Source organism: Jaculus jaculus, chromosome 5 (assembly GCF_020740685.1).
Source record: "Jaculus jaculus isolate mJacJac1 chromosome 5, mJacJac1.mat.Y.cur, whole genome shotgun sequence".
Lineage (NCBI taxonomy): Eukaryota > Metazoa > Chordata > Mammalia > Rodentia > Dipodidae > Jaculus > Jaculus jaculus.
Window position 1 is genome coordinate 39,701,280 of NC_059106.1, and position 14,868 is coordinate 39,716,147.

Below are 14,868 nucleotides of genomic sequence, written 5' to 3' on the forward strand. Positions count from 1 at the left end.
TGCTCAAACACACTGAATAATTTACAGAGCAATTCTGAGGACTCAGCTGAAATATGAAATAATATACTGAGCCCCTGCCCAAGCCCCTCTCTCCCTACTCGGCCCTCAAAGGCCAATCAGAGGACTGGCTTTGTCATTTAAGGGCCACAGGAAGCTTCTTCTTCCTTACCTTCTGCTTTTCTACATCATAACCTCAAGTATTCTCCCCCTTTCTTTAAATAAATCAATCAGGAAGGGATGAACTGTCATTTTAGCAGCCATCAGTGAGAAAGTGTACATGATGATGGGAAGGGGTGACCGGCACAGCATTGGGGGAGACAGCCTCTGCAGCAAGGTGTCCCTGGCTCCTTGGGGTTAGCCACAGCTGTTATCAGTAATTAATGGGCAAGAGAGAAGCTAGGGTGGTCTCCAGGGTGGGCCAAGCACTCACCTATCAGGGTCAACAGTAAGGCAGACATGAGGTGCAGGTGGTCTGGGCCAGGGTCTGAAGTTGTGTGGCTTGTACCCTGGCAGGACATTGACTTTCCCAGCCTCTCTCCCTCCTGTGTTCCTCCTTCCCGCCCTCCCTCACTTCTTCCCAGCCCCTCCTCGCCTCAGCTCCTTTCTGCTAATCTGTCTGTGGATCAGCACACTCTGACAGCTACCTTGACAGCCAAGGTCGAAATCTTCCCTCTGTACAACCAATGTCCCTGAGCTCTCCTTGGCCACCAAGTGGGCGTGCTTTATAAAGGCAATCGGAAACATCCAGAAGTCATATACAGAAGTCTGCTCCTGGAAGGCTGTTCTGGGAATGGGATACTCCTGAGTAGTTTCATGAAGATTCCTGCCCCCACTGAGCACACATCTCTGAGGTGACATTGTTCAGGGCACCTGGGTGGGGCCAGTCCTAGGATGCACCCTCCCTCTGGCCTAAGGCTCTTCCTGATCCCCCTCCCACCCTTGTCAGGATCTCAGGCAGACCCCCAGAGCTGGATGGCCACAGGACAGACACTGGGACATGGATTCTTCTATCATCAGTAGCTGCCCACTTTGTTACCAGTCATCTGCAGAGGCATCTTCCCCCAGACTAATAGAAAGATAATGTTGAACTGGGCACAGGAGGGGATGCTAAATGGAAACACACACACTGTCAGGTGCTCAAGTGGGGGCAGTAAATTAACAGTTTCTCTGTAAAGCAGGTTTATGGTTCACACTTTACATGTAATTGTTAAATTGCCCTAAAAATAAGTCACCGATAAAGTGGATAATGATCCAATTTACCTCATTCCTGCGTCGGTTTGAACCGAGAGCTGATGCGGGTTCTTCCACTTTCCGGCTCACTGTTTGGCACTGACAGAGAAATGGTCTTTATTTGATGGAGTTCGGGATCTGTTTACGTGGAAGGATGGTTTGACTCCACAGTTTGGCCAGAACTCAGAACGCAGCCTGGCACTTGGTCCTGGACCTGTCTGTCAGGTCTTCTTCCCCATGAGCCCATAGCCTCAAAGGATCTCTCAGGCCATGATCTCCTGGGATAACTGGTCATTTTTAGAATAAACTTTCCATGTCCCACAGGCATACCTCATTCCCCCTAATGGAACCTGCTGAAGACCCCCAAGTTATCTAGGTAAAGGAGCAAGCCCAGATGTAACTTATCACTAATGGGCTCTGAAATACAATGTCCTCCAGCCCTCATGAAGGGTTTTTTTTGTAGCCACACCACATCTGCTTGATGATCCCATCCCTGGTGTTCTCATGAGGACTTCTGCAGTGATGCAATGGCATGGGGAGTGCCTAAAGCTATAGGACCAGGTGGCATCAGAACCTGATACTACAGCTGTCTATCACCAAGAAAATGACAATGGCCACCATGAAGAGCCATCATGGGAGTGCTTATCAAACTTCCCAGTAAGCACTTCTCTTAATGTTCAAACCCTTATATTAATGCTACTCTCACTTTCGGTAGAGAATCTTCTCTTTTCAGAAGGCAGTGACCTTGGGATGACTCAGAAGACACCATGGTGCTGGACAGAAATGACAGGAGTGCTCAGCACTGCAATATCTCTTCACACCTTCCAAGGCTCAGGGTCCATTGAGGCAGAGGTGGTGGAAAGAATGTAAGAGCCCTCTTCACACCTTCCAAGGCTCAGGGTCCATTGAGGCAGAGGTGGTGGAAAGAATGTAAGAGCCACAGGAAGGGTAGGACTCCTTAAAAACGTGTTCCTCCAGACACAAAATGGCCTGGATATCCATGACCTCACAGTGCCTGACACTACCTACACAAGACCATCATAATAGAAGGAAAAGATGATGACATCAAAATAAGAGAGACTGATTGAGAGGGGGAGAGGATATGATGGGGAATGGAGTTTCAAAGGGGAAAATGGGGAGAGGGAGGGCATTACCACGGGATATTGTTTATAATCATGGAAGTTGTTAATAAAATAATAAAAAATAAAAAAGCAAATCTAGAATGTCCCTCAAAGGCTCGTATGTTGAAGGCTTGGTTTTTAGTAACAGGACTATTAGGAGGTGGAGAAAACTCTAGGAAGTCCTCACTGGGGACATGTCTTTTTTAAAATTTTTATTAGCATTTTCCATGAGTATAAAAAAAAAATCCCATGGTAATTCCCTCCCTCCCCCACCCCCACACTTTCCCCTTTTAAATTCCATTCTCCATCATATTACCTCCCCGTCTCAATCATTGTACTTACATATATACAATATCAACCTATTAAGTACCCTCCTCCCTTCCTTTCTCTTCCCTTTATGTCTCCTTTTTACCTTACTGACCTCTGCTACTAAGTATTTTCCTTCTCACGCAGCAGCCCAGTCATCTGTAGCTAGGATCCACATATGAGAGAGAACATGTGGCGCTTGGCTTTCTGGGCCTGGGTTACCTCACTTAGAATAATCCTTTCCAGGTCCATCCATTTTTCTGCAAATTTCATAACTTCATTTTTCTTTACCGCTGAGTAGAACTCCATTGTATAAATGTGCGACATCTTCATTATCCACTCATCAGTTGAGGGACATCTATGCTGGTTGGGGACATGTCTTTAAGGAGGTATTTCTTTTCCAGACTATGCCACTCTCTGTACTTCATGCTGTCTGCTTCTTTCCACACTCCTGCTATGATTCTGGGCCTCACTGTGGCCCAGAAACCACCTGTGACCAGAGACTGAACCCTCTGAAACCAAAGTTGAAATACTATACTATATTAGTTACTTACTGGTTTTAACCCAATATCCTGAGATGGGGGGACACAATTTTAGACTGCAAGGAAGGATTTTTTTTGACTTATATTTCAAGGTTACAATCTATCATGGTGGCGAAGGCATTCTAGTAAGAGCATGAAGCAGCTGGTCACATTGCTTTTGCAGTCAGGAAACAGAGCAATGAGTGATGGCACTCCCTTAGCATTCCCCTTTTCATTTGACTCAGGATCCCAGACCAGGGAATGGTGCTGCCCATATATTAGGCAGGTCCTTCCGCCTCAATTAACCTAATCTAGAAATTCCCCCACACACATGCCCAGAGATTTGTTTCCATGGTGATTCTAAATCCTTTCAAATTGACAAGGGAGATTAACCATCAATTTGTTAAAAGAAAAAGTAACTAACACAGGGAGGAAGAAAAGGGGTAAAATATACAAGGGGTAGACAGGGAATGCATCATGAAACAATGTGGATGCGTAGCATCAATCATAAAACAGTGCATACAGCATCGCGCAACAACGTGTCTATACACTGGGCAAGCCCAGACTGATATTATTATCATTCCAGTCTGGGGACTCACTACCAGTGAGTTACCAAAATAAAGACATGTTCCTGGGCCCTGGGATGTCCCCATTCCACAGACCGTGTCCACAGACGCTGATCTCAGCTGGCATGGCTCTGTAGGGGCACAGGGAAAGTGTGCCGAGAGGCTGCCAGGCCAAGGGGTCATTGAGATAAATCTTAGAGAGAGACAAAGGGTCAGATTGGAAGATTTGGAGTGCTCCTGCCACAGGGATCATTGGACACAGTGGGAAATATCCTGAGTGATGGGTGGGGCCAGAGAAGGACTCTCCCTGCCTGGGCTAGGGAGAAGGAGAGCTCTGGGTAGTGGGGGTGAGGTCCTCCATGGGCTGGTGTCAGGTCTCAGGGGCTGGGTGCCTACTGTAGACATGGCCTTGGCTTACCCCACAGGTGATGGGAAATGCTCCTGCACTTCTCTGTCATACTCAATTTCCCCCATAGTGCCCAGAGGACAGGACTGCTGCAGAGGGGCCAGGAGTGGGCCACTTGCCTCAAGAATTGGAGCAGTCCCCAGGTGCCCGGTCACCCAGGTTCTAACTCAGAACCAAGCCAAGCACGGGCTGGGCTCCCGGTTCTGCTACTACCACACCTGGCACACAGGAAGCCATTAGCAGCTGTTCTGATTGGCTTGTTTTAGCAGGGCTCATTATTTTTACGGGGAATAATTTCTCACAATTTTCCTTGTCACTCAGGGCTGTTGCTAGTAGCTGAGTTTCTTGGGCCGTTATAAATACAGTAGCTGAGGCATTCAACAGGCACTGGCAAGTAAAAATAATCTGTACAGCATTTGCATGGTGGAACACAGGTGTGAAGCCTCATCATGTCCCCAGGATGGTGGGGGCGGGGCAGCAGGGCCCCAACGAGGACAGGTCTAGGGCAAAGGGCCCAGAAAACCTCCTGCTCCCTGGCAGAAGTGTGAGCCCTGGCTCCCCTTCTCCTTTGATGTCATGTACAGTGATAGTGGTGTGAACCTATAAGGAGAGATTGGGGGGGGGGGCGCTAGGCCAAGGATGTTGACATGACAGGCTGGTCCCCTGTACCACTGTGATCTAATCTTCCTAGATTACATCCCAGTAGGACGTTCTGTGGGAAGGATCCCAGGCATTGTAGGTGAGACCTCAGGCAGGATAGCACACCTGCTTCTCCAGCAGCCTACAAGAGAAGCCAAACTGGGGGCAGAGACAGTTTCAAGATCTCAAGGCTTCTGGCTGTGCAATGTAGGGGCTCATTTCTGCCCTATCAGGGAGGACAGAGAGAGGCACCTTCACAGAGAGCACTACAGTTCTGCTATCAGACCTCGGTGGGCCAGCATCCCATGCTTCTAGGAGGCTGCTCTCTCACATTCCTTCTCTAGCATTTTCCAACAACATTCCTGTTTTTCCTGTGTCAGCTGCATGCTCAACTCTGGGGTCAGGCTCCTATCAACCCATGGCAACCTTTCCTGCTCAGGACGTGCCTAACTATCAGGAGGCTTGAGCACTTTGGCTCACAGCTGGTGGGGAGAGAGGGAAGCTGTCTCACATCTCCCTGACCCAGACTCTCTGCTGTCCATCCTACTGTTCCTCATGCCTCAGAATCTTGTAGCTTTTCACGCACTTACTCTGTGTGAGCCCCTGCTGGTCCAGGAGACCAGTGGACTAGATAGAGTGCAAGTCATGCCTGGCGCCCCCAGCGGACATTCAAACCAGCAATTGTCCTTGATATGGCCACTGAGAGGAAGGTAACTCCTTTGGGTGGGAAGCACTGGTGCATTGTCCTTTCTGGAACTTTGACTTCCATGAGCCAGGGATGGCAGCAAAGTACCCACACAATGGCCATGCTGGGCCTCCCTGGGACAGGCAGAGATGTTCAGACATGGGTCAGTCTTCAGTAGTCTGAGAACCTAAACCCTATCTCCTGAGGAAACCCTCAACTGTTTGGGTCTTAACCTAGTGGCTTTCATAGTCCAGGAGGTTCTGCCCGGTGGCTGTGACAGACCCCATGCAGGTAAAGCAGAATAATCCGCCCAGAATCCTTAGGGATGGGTGTCAATATCAGCCTGAGAGGGGAAAATATTGTGACAAAAAGTGAGAGTTGGGAGCCCTAGGCTGTCCAGACATCTGAGTCAGTAGAAGGCTAGAGGGGCAGGATGTTGACCCTTGGTCAGTGTCTGGCCAGGGAAACTAGACACCAGGGTGGTCTGCATGTCCTTTCTGCTAACTTTCCATTATGTCATTATGTCATCAAAGATGGCCTTCTAGGTCTCTGGGGCCCCTGGCCAAGGTCCCATCCAGAAATACAAACAAACAAACCGAGACATGGCAGAACAAAGGGCTTTGGAAGGCAGACTGCTGTCTAACCTCTGGTCCCACCGATGCTTTAGGGACAGTGCAACAGGCAGAAGTTGTCCTGAGACACCTCGGCATCACCTAGGGGGATGGGATCAACAGAAAAGGGACAGGTATGTTGTCCAGGGATCAGACTCACTCCTTATCTGACTCGGGGTTGGTCACATGGGTTTCTGGGAGCCAGAGCAAGCTGAGTAGTGTTCTACTGTGTTCCCATTCACACTGTGGGCAAACACAGGCAGGTTTTGGCCCCTCTGATTTGTGTGATGAAGCAAACCAACAGAAATGCTGACTTTTGACAGTGTGTTCCAGTCAATGCTGATAATGTGAGATAGCCTTCCACCTGCCATCCAAACTGAAATGGAAATAGATAAAAATACAGTAATGTCTACAAAATACCAATGATTAACATGTGCTTATATATTCCAAATATTAAATATTTAAAAGATGTAAACCTGTAGAGAAATATCTACTATTTATTTTTGACTGAGTTTGGTCTTAATGCATTTATGAACTCACTGGAATTTTTCTGTAGGGATTTTTTTTTGTCCAACAGGGTCTTAACATTAAATTTTTTTTCATAAAATTGCTGTGCCTATCTTGAAAGTTGCATCCTTTCCTATTTTGTTTAATAAATTTGAAGTGGCCAGCACCTTCCAATGACCCCTCTCTGTTAGACCATGGCATTTTTAATTGAGACAATTTTCTCTCCACGGGTGCTGAGGTACCTGGTGAGCTTGAAGCGAATTCTGCTGTCTGCTGTTTTTGCATGCCAAAGCATGTGGCTATTTCTGCCTTTGCAGATTCTGGCTTCTTGCCGGCATTCAGGCACCTTTACAGGAGCGCAGAGCCATGCGTGCTCCTTGGCAGGAGGTAGCTCGCTGACTACGTCGTCCGTGTGGAGTTGCTTCTCCATATGTTTTCTTGATGTTTCCTGAAGTTGAGACACAGCAGACTTGTCGATCCTTTACTGCTCTTCTTTTATGTATGCAGATTATTAAAAATAGAGCTCCGAGTTCCCTGTACCCACATAAAGCCAGATGCACAAAGTGGTGCATGCATCTGGAGTTCATTTGTAGCAGCTAAAGGCCCTGGTGTGCATATTCTCTCTTTCTCTCTCTGTCCATCTTCCTTCTTTCTGTCTCTCTTTGCTTGCAAATAAATAAATAAATCATTTCAAGATGTTTTCTGATCATTGGGATATTTGGAAGTGCAGTGATATGATTTCTTTTTTTTTTGTATGTACATGTGTGTAGCAGGTGCAATGTGTGTTGTGTATGTGGGATATGTGCATGCACATGTGGCATCCATGCATACATGGAGAGGCCTGAGGAGAATGTCCAGTGCCCCCTCCATTACTCATCCATGTGTTTCCTTGAGGTAATGTATCTCCACTGATTCCAGAGCTTGTTGCTTTCACCAGCCCCAGGAATTCTCTGGCCTGTGTCCCTCAGTTGTTTATGTGGGTGCTGGGGGATTGAACTCAAACTCTCTGCGGCCCTCATGCTTGCACGGAAAGCATCTTAACACCGAGCCATCTTCCCATTCCCCGTTAAACAGCTTCAAAATAAAATGCTGTATGTTGTAGAGCTGCTCGCTGTTCAGCTTGTCCTGTCGTCCCCTTCCTGGCTGGGATGAGGATAGATTTAATGTCTTCCCATCTGCAAGCTTAGTCTGCACTAATTGGGATTTTCTGAAGCTTTTAAAGCTGATGTTTATTGCTGCTGCTTTATTTGTTGAATGATCTGATGGCACCAGAACTGAGACAACTTGTTTACGAGCGGGTTGAGGGCGTCGGAGGGCTCCCAGGCTGACTCACACGCAGCCCTTGGGTGGCGCCCTTGGTTCTGGGTTCTTCTTGGTGTGCTGACCATAAGCATATGCACAGCCATCTTAGAGATTCAGCCCTGGCTTTGTGACAATTACCTGTAATCAGGTGTCTGGAATGTCTTACAGAGAAATGCCTGTAAACCTTGATGACCACAGCCTATATGGACTGCTAGATTGCCCCAACTTAAACACAGTTTTATTTTGCATGTGTCGTACTAATTGGTGTGTGTGGTGCATATACATATATGTGTATATGTTCTTGCAGACATGCAGAGGCCAAAGGAGAATGCCCTGAGTCCTTACTCTCGCTGTTTGCATGTTTCCTTGAGATGGCGTCTCTGCCCCGGTGCAGAGCTCCATTTTTCAGTCAGAGAGCCCCAGTAATTTTTTGGATTGTGCTCCCCATAGAACTGGGATTACAGCCACATGGAGCCATATCCTGCTGTTTGTGTGGGTTCTGGGAAACCAAACTCAGGGACTCCTAGGCCTTCTCGGGCTCTCCTGCTTGTGGTGATCACTCCTAGCTGCTGAGCCATGACTGCAGGCTTAGACATAGCGAAGATCACTTGTAGCAAGAGCACATGGGCTTAGCTATATGTTTTCACTGAGTTTCTTGCATTTCCTTGGCCTAAGTGGCCACAGATTCCACCACTCGCATCTGGTGGCCTGAGTAGCAGAACGTATGGTGGGCTGCAGCACTACTGGCTGTTCATCCAATGTGTCTGGGTGGGTGGGGCAGTGGCAAGTGTCACCTCTGCTCCCTGCCTGAGGATGGAGGAGGCTGATCCCTTCTTCCCATCATATCCGTCCTGCAGCTTCTCAGTGGCACCTGTGTCTCACTAGGGAGACAGAGGGATGGGTGTTAAGTCTCCGTGGCTGTCTAGAGCTATATATTAAGACACTCTCTCCTCACTGAACACATCTCATGTGCTAGTGTGCAAAACCACTCTAGATACTGACTACCGGCCTGGCCCCATTTGTGTGATAGTGAGCTTACATGGCCATGCTTGATTTGCAAGCGAAAAGTGTAGGCCACCCTCCAGCCTGCTGCTACAGGGTTGCTCCTGCCTTCCATGAGTCCCAGTAATTGAAACTGATCCTCTCTTACCCTGTCTTTATGTTACCCCTGTGGACCAGCCCCCAGCGGCCCCCAGCTGCACCTTCCTCTTCACTCCCCTTCATATGCATATCATAACAGACCCACTGGCTCCGAACCTCTGCATTCCAGTGACAGTCCAGATGTGTAAGGGACCCCCAGGCAGGTGACTAGTGATCTGTGCTTGGAGGAGTCCACATGAGTTCCCCTCCTGTTCCTAGCTTTATACCCAAACCACCTATTCATACTCTGCCATAGTTCTGTCCATTGCCTGGGGTTTCCTAGATGTGGCTTTATGGTGCCATGAGCTGGTAGACAGTCCCTAGGATTACCCCAGAATACCCGGGCAAGGAACCCAAGGGATGTGGCCATCACTATGTCTACAAACAATAGTGCACATCACAGGGTGATAGGGAGCCACTGTTCTGTTTTCAGCCAGGGCTTGACCTCCAAATATCCTTGTCCTTATCATGATAATTTACCAAGTCAAGGGTTGGGCCTACCTGTGATGTGTCTTGCAATGGTTTCCTCAAGAGACAAAACAATTGCTAGCCTCATTTTGTGGAGGAGGCAAATTAAATTCAGAATCCCAAGAACACAGCTAAGTTTTCCATGCAAAGCGGGTTTGGGTTCTGGTCACTGGGAAAGGCCTGGGCCTCAGCCATCTCTGCTCCAGTTTGCTAGAGTTTAGAGCTTGTGATGGACTCTGCTGATATAGGGAAAGAGCTGGCCACAGTGGCTCAAGAGTTGGAACACTCCAGGCCCTGTTCCCTGTGGCATTGGGGGATGTGGCTCTGACCTGAGGCTGTGGACCCTCCTTGACAGACACATACATTCCTGAGCTGTGTTTTTCCTTTTACTCATGTTGGGCAGAAAGGAGCCTGAGATCTGGACTTTCAAAGGCTGCCTCCACTGGCTCAAGTGAACAGCCATCCTATTACAGCCAGCTGGCTTTCCAATTGGGATGAAAGGACCTGTGCTTAGTGACTGACCCCCTGGGTGTAACAGCCCAGTAATCAGGATCACCTCACAGGCTGTGGTTCTCTTTGAAGTGGGCTGAGGCCTAATTAGAGTGTTCTGACCTCGCACTCACACCAGAGCCTCGTGAAACCACCGCACCAGGCTAGAAGAGGGGTCCTGGGAAAGAAATGACTGGACTATTATCCCTTGGTATCTCCCTTCCCTGCCCACAGCTTCTGCTGGGTCTTGCCAAGGCCATGCCTCAGTTGCCAGGGGTGTAATTTTTCTGAAATCCTGGCCAGATACTACATAGCAACTGTGGGCCAGCCATGTGTCCATGCTGCTCTGCTGGCTTTGGAAGTGGTAACATCAATTCCTTCACAAATACAGGGGGTCCCTTCCCTAGGACTAGGCCATAAGGACTGTCTGCAGAGGGCCTCGTGGCAGTATACTGATGATGAAGGGAAGAAGGGGAGTAGATTGCACCCTAGCCAGTCACCAGACCAGTCTCGTAGTCCAGCTAGGCCCTTCTCCCTGGGGCTTCTGACCCACCTTCCTGCTGAAGTTCCTCAGTGGCTTCCTGCTATTCATCACTGGGGTGCTGGAAGCTGTTGGGTAGTATACAGGCTGTACTGGGGAGACAGGGCATCACAAGATGCTCATGTCAAGGGGAAGGTTCTTGTGGAGACAACTGGGATGATCCCAGAACAGAGGAAAGGAGCTGAGAGTGTGGAGCTGAATCAGACGGACTCACAAGCCTGGGCTTCCTATGCATCTCCATACAGGTATTTCCTTCCAGGTCAACCAGAATGGGTGATCCTAGACACCTTTCAAAATTGAGGTTCTGAGGCTCCGTGCACCCATTGCTAAGTTAATGGAAAAAGAGTCCCAGGGCCCTAAAGCAAGTGAGCCTAGGGATTTCCACATGGATCTGAGGTGATGAGGAGGACAAGGAAAGATGTGGCCCTTCAGAAGAGGGGGTCCACTGGGGAAGTATGCTCATGGACTTACTGATCTGGTGTGGTGGTTTGACTCAGGTGTCCCCCATAAATTTAGGTGTCCTGAATGCTAGGTCCCCAGCTGATAGTAATTTGGAAATTAAAGCCTTCTGGAGGCAGTGTATTGTTGGGGGCAGGCTTATGGGTGTTATAGCCAGCTCCTTCTTGCCATTGCTTGGCAATTCACCTGTTGCTGTTGTCCATCTGATGTTGGCCAAGAGGTGATGTCCACTTTCTGCTCATGTCATCGTTTTTCCCTGCCATCATGGAGCTTCCCCTAAAGTCTGTAAACCAAAAATTAACCTTTTTTTCCCCCCACAATCTGCTCTTGGTCAGGTGTTTTCTGCCAGCAATGAGAACCTGACTGCAACACCTGGTGAGAACAAAAGCCTCACACAGAGCCCACCCTATTCCTGACCATGCAGGCAGCGCTGGTGGACAGAGCATCCAGATGCTGTGGAAGAGACACTTATGGCATTCTGGTTGGCATTGGTGTAGCAAAGTAAACATCTTCTGAACATACATATGCATGCTCATTCAACACACACACACACACACACACCACATGGAGAGAGAGAGATGTTGGGAAGAGAACATGACCCTGACCTACTGCTGGGGCTTTTGAAGTCAGTACTACCATTGTTCAGGAAGTAGGAGGGAGGCTGGGCAGCCCTGTGAGTTCTGTTCCTATGTTGTGTGGGATTCCTCCACAGCCTTCAGACCTAGAAAGTAGAGATGCCATGTGGGGGGTCAGAGCTGCCACAATGCTATTCCTACTGCTGGCCCCGTTCTCACTGTTTCTTTGTTCTTTCCAGTATAAGGCACTTGTATGAACTCACTGTCCAGCTCACAACTAAAACACTATTTTAGGTATACCTCAGAGCTCTGCATACATCTTCCCTTTTGTGTGTGTGTGTGTGTGCACATATGTGTGTGAAGGCCAGAGGGTGATATCATGTGTTTTCTTCTATCTCTCTCTACCTTATTTTTAAGTCAGGGTCCCTCACTAAATCTAGAGCTCAGCTAACCAGTGAGCCCCAGGCATATTTCTTTCTCCACCTCTCTAGTGCTGGGGGTACAGGTGTGTGCCACAATGCCTCGCTTTGAAGTGAGTCCTGAGGACCCAAATTCAGGACCGCATGCTTGTGTGACAAGCACTTTAACCACTGAACCATCTCTCCTGTCCCTACCTTCTGTCAACAGAGCATTGAGGCATTCCTGTATGGATGCCTGAGAATCTGCTAATATTATCTACTTGTTATTGCTTTTATTTTTTATAGACAATGCCATGCTGTGTGTAGTCTGTTAGGACTTGCAGTTTTATTTGTGTTGTTTTGGTTTCACTTGATCTAATTACTAATGAGGTTGGGTTTTTCTTCAACTATTGATCGTCCATGTGGCTTTTCTCTCTTGTGAAGTTTCATCTGGTTTTCCACTGGGAACGTCATCCCAGCATTACTGGTGTGTGGCTGCCATCACTGCCTTTTCCACTAGGCACGTTGGAAATGCCCTCTCCCAGGTGATAGTTTGTCTGCACTTCTCTCTCTCTCTAACTTTCTCTCTGTATACATGTTCCTGTGTATGCAGACACACATATGGGTGGGTGTACATCTCTTAGGAGCCCAAAAGTTGACATTTGAGGTCTTCCTAAATCACTCTTGTATCAGTTACTTTCTCATTGCTGAGGGACAAAATCCTCAACCAGAAGCATCTTGGGGAAGAAAGGGTTCATTCTAGTTTATAGTTCTAATGGTGGTGTCCATTGTGAGAGGAATAGGAAAACAGCAACCATCAGTGCCTCAGCTCTTTCTCTTCTCATACAGTCCATGGGATGGTGCCCCAGCAGTTAGGGTGGGTCCTTCCAACTTAACTAATTTCATATAGAAAAATCCTTCCCACATAAGGCCAGAGAGTACTTTCTGTGATGATTCTAAATCCCATCAAATTGATAACCAGAGGTTGCCCATCACACCCATGAATCCCATTTGTTTTTGAGACAGTCTTGCACAGAACGTAGAATTCACCTGTCATGGACTGCCCTTGCTGGGATTATAGACACATGGTGCTCTGACTGGTATTTTCTTGGGCACTGGTGACCAAAACTCAGGTCCTCCTGCTTGCAGGACAAGTGCTTTACAAACTGAGCCACATCCTCAGTACCTTATCTTCACTGTCAGAGGGGATTTTTTATCTTATCAATTAATTGATAATTAAGTTTAATGCAATTGACTTAACAGCATTTTATGTTTTGTATTTAAAAAACCCTGAGAACCAAAGAAGCCTAGATTTTGCACCCATAATGCATCTCACTCTTAGTGTCTACATATGTTTGTAAGGTACGAGGTAGGGTACCCATAATGCAGCTCACTCTCAGTGTGTAGACATTGTTCATTCACTAGGTAGTAGCGTACCCACAATGCAGCTTGCTCTCAGTGTTTACGTCAGGGTATGAGGTAGCATTGGTTTGTAGTCTCCCCTGCAGGTCACACTTCTTCCAGCTTTAACTACTGGATACTGTCCTTTCCTCACTACCTCAAGGCATTGACCCTGCTGTATTTAAGACATTCATGTGTTGGAAGTTCAGCTTCCAGTATGGTGATATTGAGAGGTGGGGCCCAGTGGGAGATCAGGTGGCCCTTCCCTGCCTGCACTCTGGCTTCGTCTTACCATGGTAGCTTCTGGCTTTCCATGTGTTCCTGCCATGAGAGATTGCCTGCTTCGAGAGGTAGCCACAGGTCTTGCATCATTCAAAACAAGAAAAGAAAACCCCAAAAGTACAGTGCACGTGCTCTTCTACATTAGATGCTTTACCACTGAGTTCTACCCCCAACAAACGCTCCTCTAATTTCCATAAAATTCCTTGTGCTTGGTACCAACATCTGTACTGAGCCCTCATACCTCTGCCAGTATGGGTGAGGAGGAATGCCAGGGGGAGTGGTCTGGCATTCCTCCTCCAAGCATGTGGTAAGCTGTGGCGTGATCCAGCTTTGAAGGGCCCACTCAGCCTTTAAGGCTCCCTGTTTCCTTTTCCAGGTTCTCTGCTGACTCCTGCCACCAAACAGACCTCTCTGGCCTCAGCCATCCACCCAGAGTCCCACCATAGTCCTTGGGGACCAAACATTTACCTTCTTGCTTGGTGTAATTTTCAGAAACCTGGAGGAAAAAAACAACAACAACAAGGTATTCTAGGGCCTCTTCACACTCATCATGATGAAGACCATGATGTGGGGCTCCGGAGAAATGGCTTAGACCACACCTGGAAGTAAATGATAGTGTGGGGAGGTTTATCAAGGGCCAGAATTGGTGGCTAGGGCCTGTCATCTCAGCTACTTAGGAGGCTGAGGCTGGAAGATAGCAAGTTCAAAGATAGCATGGACAACTTATAGAAGCCCTATCTCAGAAAACTAGAATAAAACAAAAGAACTGGGAATGCAGCGCGGTGACAGAATGCTTACTTAGCACATGCAAGACCCTGAGTTCAAGCACTAGTACCACTAAAAAGGACAAGCAGTAAGGTAGAGCCTGGTGTGATCTTTCTCTGGAGCTTTCACACTCCACATTTTCTTCGTCTTGGATATTACATTTCTAGTCGTGACAATTCTGCCCCAGCAAGTTTAAGGCTAAAGGTCTGTGTCCATATTTGAAGGAGCCTGGCAGGCAACCACTGGCCTTCCATTTCAAATTAGACACCAACACTCAAACTAGTGATATGTACTCAGGAAGGAGGTGATGCAGGGTGCATGCATGTGGACATCCACAGGGCAGGGACCCAGACCCCTTTTGTCCCAGCTCTGGCATTCTCAGAGTAGCTTCTCTGTCTGGGACAGGACAGCTCTACTCACAACGTGGTTGCTCTTTCTCCTGCATCCCACCTGCAT